This window comes from Eriocheir sinensis, chromosome 10, assembly GCF_024679095.1.
Source record: "Eriocheir sinensis breed Jianghai 21 chromosome 10, ASM2467909v1, whole genome shotgun sequence".
In the NCBI taxonomy this organism is placed as follows: Eukaryota; Metazoa; Arthropoda; class Malacostraca; order Decapoda; family Varunidae; genus Eriocheir; species Eriocheir sinensis.
In genome coordinates, this window is record NC_066518.1 from 67,622 (window position 1) to 75,121 (window position 7,500).

Genomic DNA, 7,500 nt, shown 5'->3' on the forward strand with positions numbered 1-7,500 from the left:
ACAGCGGTGGGTCTCAGCAGGCCTGGCAGACCATGGTGTTGTGGACTCGCTCAGTACAAATATATTACATTGTCAATATCTAGGTAGGCAGGCAAATTTAAGTCCCCTGTGTGTGTGTGTGTGGTTTTTCTATGTAATATTATATGTTCTCTCTCTCTCTCTCTCTCTCCAATCCATTAATATAGTTATTCTCCTCAGGTGTGTGTTGATGCTGGGACCAAGAAGAAGAAGAAGAGGAAGAGGAGGAGGAGAAGGAAGATGATAATCGCAACAGGAAGATCAGAAGAAGAGGAGGAAGAAGAAGAAGAGGAGGAGGAAGAATGGAAGAAGAAAAGAGAACACACACACACACACACACACACACACACATATATATATGACAAACACCTTTTTCTATTTTTTTCATTTTTATTAGTACATAAAACATACATTAGCTATATACATATAATACAACATATGCATAACTATATACATTAGACCGTAGAGTGAGTGAGTGAGAGACTCGAGAGGTGAGATAGAGAGGCGCCCCCTCTCTCTCTCTCTCTCTCTCTCTCTCTCTCTCTCTCTCTCCTCACCTCACCTCACCACAGCTCACAGGACCCCACAGATGTACCCCTACAGTATGTTGATAACCCCCCACAGACACATACCCCCCCAGCCTCATGAAGGACCCCCTCCTCCCTCCCTCCCCCCCTAGCCAACATAGCCTTATCAATGTTACTAAGTGTATGTATGTATGTGTATTTTTCTATTAATAAAAAGTTAATTTGTAATGTTTATGTGTTCTATTCCTATGAGAGAGGAAAAGGTAAAGAGGGAGAGAGAGAGAACGAAATGAGAAGCAAAAGAGAGAGAGAGAGAGAGAGGAGGTAAGGGAAGGAGAGAGAAGGAAAATAAAGAATGAAAGAACAGAAGAAATTTACCGATAAAAGAGAGAGAGAGAGAGAAAGGTATCAGAAGGGAGAGAGAGAGAGAGAGAGAGGTATCAGAAGGGAGAGAGAGAGAGAAAGGTATCAGAAGGGAGAGAGAGAGAGAGAGAGAGAGAGAGAGAGAGGAAAAGGTAAAGAGGGAGAGAGAACGAAATGAGAAGCAAGAGAGAGAGAGAGAGAGAGAGAGGTAAGGCAAGGTAAGGTAAGGTAAGATAAGAAGATACAAACAAAATAAACTGTTAACTGTATGTACCTAGCTAACCGTATGAGACTGTATGTTATATATACTCTATAACAAAGGCAATATTATCTTAACAGAGAGAGAGAGAGAGATCTAATCACTATGTAGCAAACTGTATAGGCCTATGTATATGCCTACCCAGTGAGAGGAAGCTGAACTCTATAACACAGGCAATATTATCTTAACAGAGAGAGAGAGAGAAAGCTATCTCTAATCAGTATGTGGCAAACTGTATAGGCCTATGTATATGCCTATCTAGTGAGAGGAAGCTGAACTCTATAACACAGGCAATATTATCTTAACGGAGAGAAAGAAAGCTAGCTCTAAACTGTATAAAACTAACTGTATCACAACTGTAGGCGAACTGACCACCTCAACTATACAGTAAACCCTGGATCTAACGGACCCGCTTATAATGGATTTCGGATATAACAGACAAGGTCAGAGGGTCAGAAATCCACCGGGACCGACCAAGAATAGTTTTGAACCACCCGCTTCTGGTAACTACAACAGCTTAACTATATACATATACAGTAAACCCTGGATATAATGGACCCACTTATAATGGATTTTGGATATAACGGAGAAGGTCAGAAAAAGTTGGAAAGTTTGGTCTAGTCGGCGCAACATCTGTGGTCATATTATGCCGGAGAGAGACAGAAGGGGAAGGAATTATAGGAGAAGGCAACAGACCCCAGGAGACGGGACACAACCCCCGATTAATACCTGGTACACTGCTGGGTGGACAGGGGCTACGTAGGGTATCGGAAAAGCCGCCTAAATTTTTCAACTCCGCCCAGGAATTGAACCCGGTGTGAAATATAGAAACTGTAAGCAAGCTGAACATTTCTCTCTGCAAGTTATTTTACAGGTGCTGTGTACACCAGGCATTGAAAAGGCAATCATTTAATTCTTTGTGACAGAAACAGTTAGCACATTATTTCATAACACACCAAACACAACAAAAAAAAGTTTCATCTGCCAGTGTGAGATTGGCGCAGAGGAGACAGCTCAAGGGCACACAAAAAGTAAACAATAATAAAAAAAAAAGCCTGCTACTCGCTGCACTTGTAAAATCCTACCCATACCCGTAACAATATGACCCCCACGCAAGACCCCACTCACAACCTAGCAACCTCAGTGCCTCGGAGTGCGTCGCCAAGTGTGCTGTGCGGCCCTATAGACAACGTGCACACAACATACACCATAAAAAATATATCTATACCTACGTTTACTCCTTCGTCGTTTTGTTATTTTACGTTTTTTTTAAATCTTCGCCGCTTATAACGGACTAAGTTCCCCCCAAATTGAGTGTGTATCAAGACACCTCTCCACCCGAAATTGACCTCTCTTTTGGCTACTCTTTACTCTTATCTTTTACAGGAGCGGCGAGTAGCCGGAATTTTGGGGACTCTATATTGCCCTTGAGATGTGTCCTCTGATGTGGAAAAAAAAATAATAATAAATAAATAAATTAGTCCGTTATATCGAGGGTTTACTGTACTTGTGTTGAGAGCCTCCATAACACCGTGGGCCGGGCCAATCCGCTACCCACTGAGTCAACCGCCTTCGTCAAACGCACCATCAAAACTGTATGTAAATCTATGTGAGTGTAACTGTATGCATCTAACTGTATGTGACTTTAAGCTTAACTATATATACACTTCTCTGTTCCTTCCCTTCCCTTCCCTTTCCTATCCTTTCCTTTCCTTCCCTATCCTTTCCTTTCCCTTCCCTTCCTTTTCCAATAACTTTACAACGGACTGGACTGCTCCTTCGTACTGTGACCTCTTGTGACCTTTCCTTGGACTGGGGTGACTGGTTCTTGAGTCTTCCAAGATGGCCTTCCTTCCTTCCTTTCTTCTGTTCTTCCTTCGTTCTTCAGAGCTGTGGATAAAGACGGTTATTAGTATATTTTTTCATTATTATTATTTTTTATTCTTTCTTATTCTCTCTCTCTCTCTCTCTCTCTCTCTCTCTTATCTCCTCTTTTCTTCATATCTTTAATTTTATCTGTTTCTCCCTTTATCGTCCTGTCTCTCTTCCTTTCCTTCTCTATCATTTCCTCTCCTCTCCATTCCTTTCCCTTCCCTTCCTTTACCTACCTTGCTTCCATCCATGGCCGTCTGGATACAAGAAAATTGGCCGACACGCGGAACGCCGTCCACCTCGGATCAGCTGACCGGGAGGAGGGAGGAGGAGGAGGAGGCGATGCAAGGCGACGACCACATTTTCACCGTCATATGCCAAGTGTACACCTAAAACCTACCCCCTCAACCCCATTTATAAAATTGACTTGTATTTCTCGTTATATTTGTTAATTACTAATGGTTCGTTGTAATAGTTATGGGCCAGAAAATGGAAGATAGATGGTGGTGAGGATGAAGACCTGGCACCTCTGCAAGGGAGCATGTGTATAATTGTTTTTTTCCTGGCATATTATCTGTTTGGCGTGTTTTCTTGTGTTTCAGGCTGTGGCTAACTCTACCAAAGTAAGGAGGAAAGAAAATCAGGGAAAAGAACAGAAAAATACGACCAAGAGAAGAAAAGATGAAAAAACATGAAAGAATCCTCCCGGGTCTTGACTTCACAGTTGAATTTTCCTCATTCAATTTCTCCTCCTCACATTTCTTAGTTACTCTTTCTTCTTCACGTTTGTACCACTGGAGCTCCTCCTTTATCTCTGCCTCCTAATATCATAAAGTTCTGTACGTAGCTCTCTGTACACAATCTATTTTTACCTCACAATTGCTCCTCGATTCTCCTTATTTCTTTGTTAATCTTTTCCTCATTCACCTATAAGCTCACAAGTGTGTGTGTCTCATTTCTCTCTACTCTACGGTATATGTACGCAAAATCGCAAAGCTCTAACACATGCGCACACGGAGATACAAGGCAAAACGTACATACACACACACTAACCTGCTAAAGAATAAAAAATTGAAAAAAATGATCATATTCTTTTGCCTCTAACTCTTTTTCTACATAATCCAAGTCTCTGAAATTTTACGTACACACAGAAGAAAGATTCACGCACATGTACGCAAAATCGCAAAGCTCTAAGACGCACGCACACACACAGAGATACAAGGGAAAACGCACACACACACACACACACACACACACACACACACACACACCAACCTGGGAGAGCCCTCGAAAGCACTGCTGAGCGATTTGCCGGACGTCACTCTCTCGGTCGGTCCTTTGAGGAGATCCAGTGGAGGAGCGAAACCTGGCTCTTCTTCCTCCCTCCTCCTCCTCCTCCTCCTCCTCCTCCTCTGATGGCTGCTGCTTCTTCCTTCCCCTTGTCTTCTGTTGAGAGAGAAAAGTATGAGTGAAAATGAAAGAGAGAGAGAGAGAGAGAGAGAGAGAGAGAGAGAGAGAGAGAGAGAGAGAGAGAGAGAGAGAGAGAGAGAGAGGAAGAGGAAGAGGAGGAGGAGGAGGAGGAGGAGGAGTCTCAATACTAACAAGGGTAGAATAGGATTGTTGGATATAATATACAGGTAGGAAGGGAGTTAGCCTAATTTACAGGAGGAGCCGATCAGAAATTTAGATCTGAAAGTGTTGACATTTTTTTTTATTCTGAGTAAACTAGAGCACTTAGGGTCATGCAATTTGGCGTGGAAGGAGTTAAATAGTTGATCTTAATTCCCTCAAAATCCCAACTCCCGAAGACAAATGGAAACCTGAGAGAAATGGATCTGAATTAAGGAGAATGTTTCCGAGGACTTCATTTTTTGGCAGTAAGACATCCCGAATCTTGAAACATTTTTGATGATTATGAAAAATGGTGAGGGTTTAGGATCATGAAATTTTGTGTGAAGAGAGTTAAATAGTTGGTCTCACACACCTCTTCAGTTTTTCCCCTTTTTTCTTCACTATTCTCAAAGGTATTTGAGTTTGCTTGGTGTGGTTGGAAAGACCATTAAATTCTCTACTATCTACCATTCCCTGCCCGCCATCACCATAACGTGTACCATAACAGAGAAATGGGGCCATGAAATCAAGGCACCATTACAAACTCCACATTTTCCCTCACACACTGTAGACAATATCTTTCAGGATGAGGGTGTCGACATCAAATATACACTGATTTCTCTAATAATCATTGTACCACTTAAGATTATACATTTCAAAGTCTACCCTGAAAAACATGGATACAACACGTAAAGTAATGAGGAGTTAGAGAAAACGAGAGCGTGGACTAGGCTATTTCTCAGAGGTATAGACGCTATTCTCATTTGGTTCTCTCTCTCTCTCTCTCTCTCTCTCTCTCTCTCTCTCTCTCTCTCTCTCTCTCTCTCTCTCTCTCTCTCTTTTATCGGTAAATTTCTAGTGTTCTTTCTTTCATTATTTATTTACCTTCTCTCACCTCTCTCATTACCTCACCTAATCTAACCTTACCTAACCTTCCCTAACCTAATCTAACCTTCCCTAACCTTCCCTAACCTAATCTAACCTGACCTAACCTAATCTCATAGCTGGGCGTTATCGCGGTCAGTTCTCGCGATACTTTAGCGCTGATAAAGAATAAAATTGGGTTATCGGCCATCCGTTACTCAATTCAATAACTATCAGTATCTTCGTGACTTTGGTAAGCAAACTACGTAGCAATAATCGCTACTCTTTTCCGCCTCTCAGGAAAAGACGTCTCCCTACACGTATTCGCGGCGGCACCCGGTGTTGTATGAAAAACCTTCGGGCTATGAAATATTATCTTCAGTGAAGAGATTTCACACTTACATAGATCATCAACCTTAAAACACTCGGTTATTATTTGTTGATGTTAGACTCCAAAAATCAATATATCAAAGAGAAAAATCATTTCACTTTGCCTGCCCCAAAATGATGATTCACTGCCTCAAATTGGATAATATTCCCCATTCGTTTGCGAGCATGCCATGGTATTGAAGGCACCCGGTGTGGTGTGTTATTAGTAGTTGGTGTCCCATCGTCAGCAGCTGGCGCTTTAGTAGTGGACAAACACTATGTACTAGTAGTGTCTCGTGAACAACGACGCAGTAAGCGTTGCCCTGTACTACACACACCCACAGGGTTAATTAAGATTCGTTTTAGGTCCGTGCCAGTATCTAGTACCTTATGAAACATCAGTATCTCTTCATAGATTATCTTTTCTACAAACCTTCAACAGTCATGGAAACGCTTTGAAAATCCAATGCAAGGCCTTTTTTTTTGACTCATCGAAGAGAAACAGATCAAGATTACATCGATACCAGGATCGGATATAGAGATGCTTTGACATAGATACAAGGGGAGAATATATATAGATTGTCAGGCAAAAAGAGGTGATCTCAAAATTTGACCTAGATTCACATAGACCAAGATTACACAGATGCAAGGGCCTGTTATAGAGACGCTTTTACATAGATACAAGGGGAGGATATATAGATTGTCACCCCAAAGAGGTGGTCTGAAATTTTAACAGATTCACATTTAGCGCAGCCCAAGCAAGTCCTGCCGTCAGACGACTCTACGCTTGGTTAGCGAGGGTACGCTTGGTTAGCAATGGTACGCTTGGTTAGCGATGGTACGCTCGGTTAGCGATTAGCCCACGCAGGTGAGAACAGGTCCACCACGCGGGGTTCTTTTTTTTTTAGAACGCGCACTCCAACTCCTCTCGTCCGACGACTCTGCGCTTGGTTAGCGATGGTACGCTCGGTTAGCGATTAGCCCACGCAGGTGAGAACAGGTCCACCACGCGGGGTTATTTTTTTTTTAGAACGCGCACTCCAACTCCTCTCGTCCGACGACTCTGCGCTTGGTTAGCGATGGTACGCTTGGTTAGCGATTAGCCCACGCAGGTGAGAGCAGGTCCACCACGCGGGGTTCTTTTTTTTTTTAGAACGCGCACTCCAAGTCCCGTCTGGCTGAGGGATTGGTATAGCCCAAGTGGGTTCCTTTTCTAGCTGGAGCGAAAGTCACGGAGTCCAAGTTGTAGGCCTCGGTCCCCGGAGTTGAAATGTGCCCCAGCACTTCGTCTTCGGCCTTCCCGTTGGGCTGGCGTGGGCTGAAAATGTTCTTGCTGGAGCGAAGGTGTCGGAGTCGAAAATGTGGGAATCGATCCCCGGAGTCCAAGTCCGGAAAGAGCCGCCGCTTCGGGCCAACCGTTGGGTCTTCGGCCTCCGAAAAAGCCGTGTTTTTTCCCGCTGGAGCCCAAGTCGCGGAGTCAGAAATGTGGACCTCGGTCCGGGGAGTCGAGTTGTGGCACTCGCTTTCGATTGGAGCTTGGCGTTGGGGTGCCAAGGGGCGAAAACGTTTCAAGGTCAGCGAGATAGGCTGAGGCGCTACGCGCCTCAGTGGGAGGGG

At 43.6% G+C, this 7,500-nt stretch overlaps 2 long non-coding RNA genes across 3 annotated transcripts in view; one reads left to right on the forward strand and one right to left on the reverse strand.

Moving 5' to 3' along the window:
• Positions 1-357, forward strand: part of LOC126996383 (uncharacterized) — a 5,179-nt gene extending 4,822 nt beyond the window's left edge. Inside the window, exon 3 of the long non-coding RNA XR_007751144.1 lies at positions 199-357. This is a non-coding gene — a long non-coding RNA (uncharacterized LOC126996383). The remainder of the gene's footprint in view (positions 1-198) is intronic.
• A 141-nt stretch (positions 358-498) lies between these two features.
• The window catches only part of LOC126996382 (uncharacterized), a 45,078-nt gene continuing 38,076 nt past the window's right edge, over positions 499-7,500 (reverse strand). For both annotated transcript variants that reach the window (XR_007751142.1, XR_007751143.1), the window contains 2 exons: positions 4,315-4,485; positions 499-3,057 (listed from right to left, as the gene is read on the reverse strand). This is a non-coding gene — a long non-coding RNA (uncharacterized LOC126996382). The remainder of the gene's footprint in view (positions 3,058-4,314; positions 4,486-7,500) is intronic.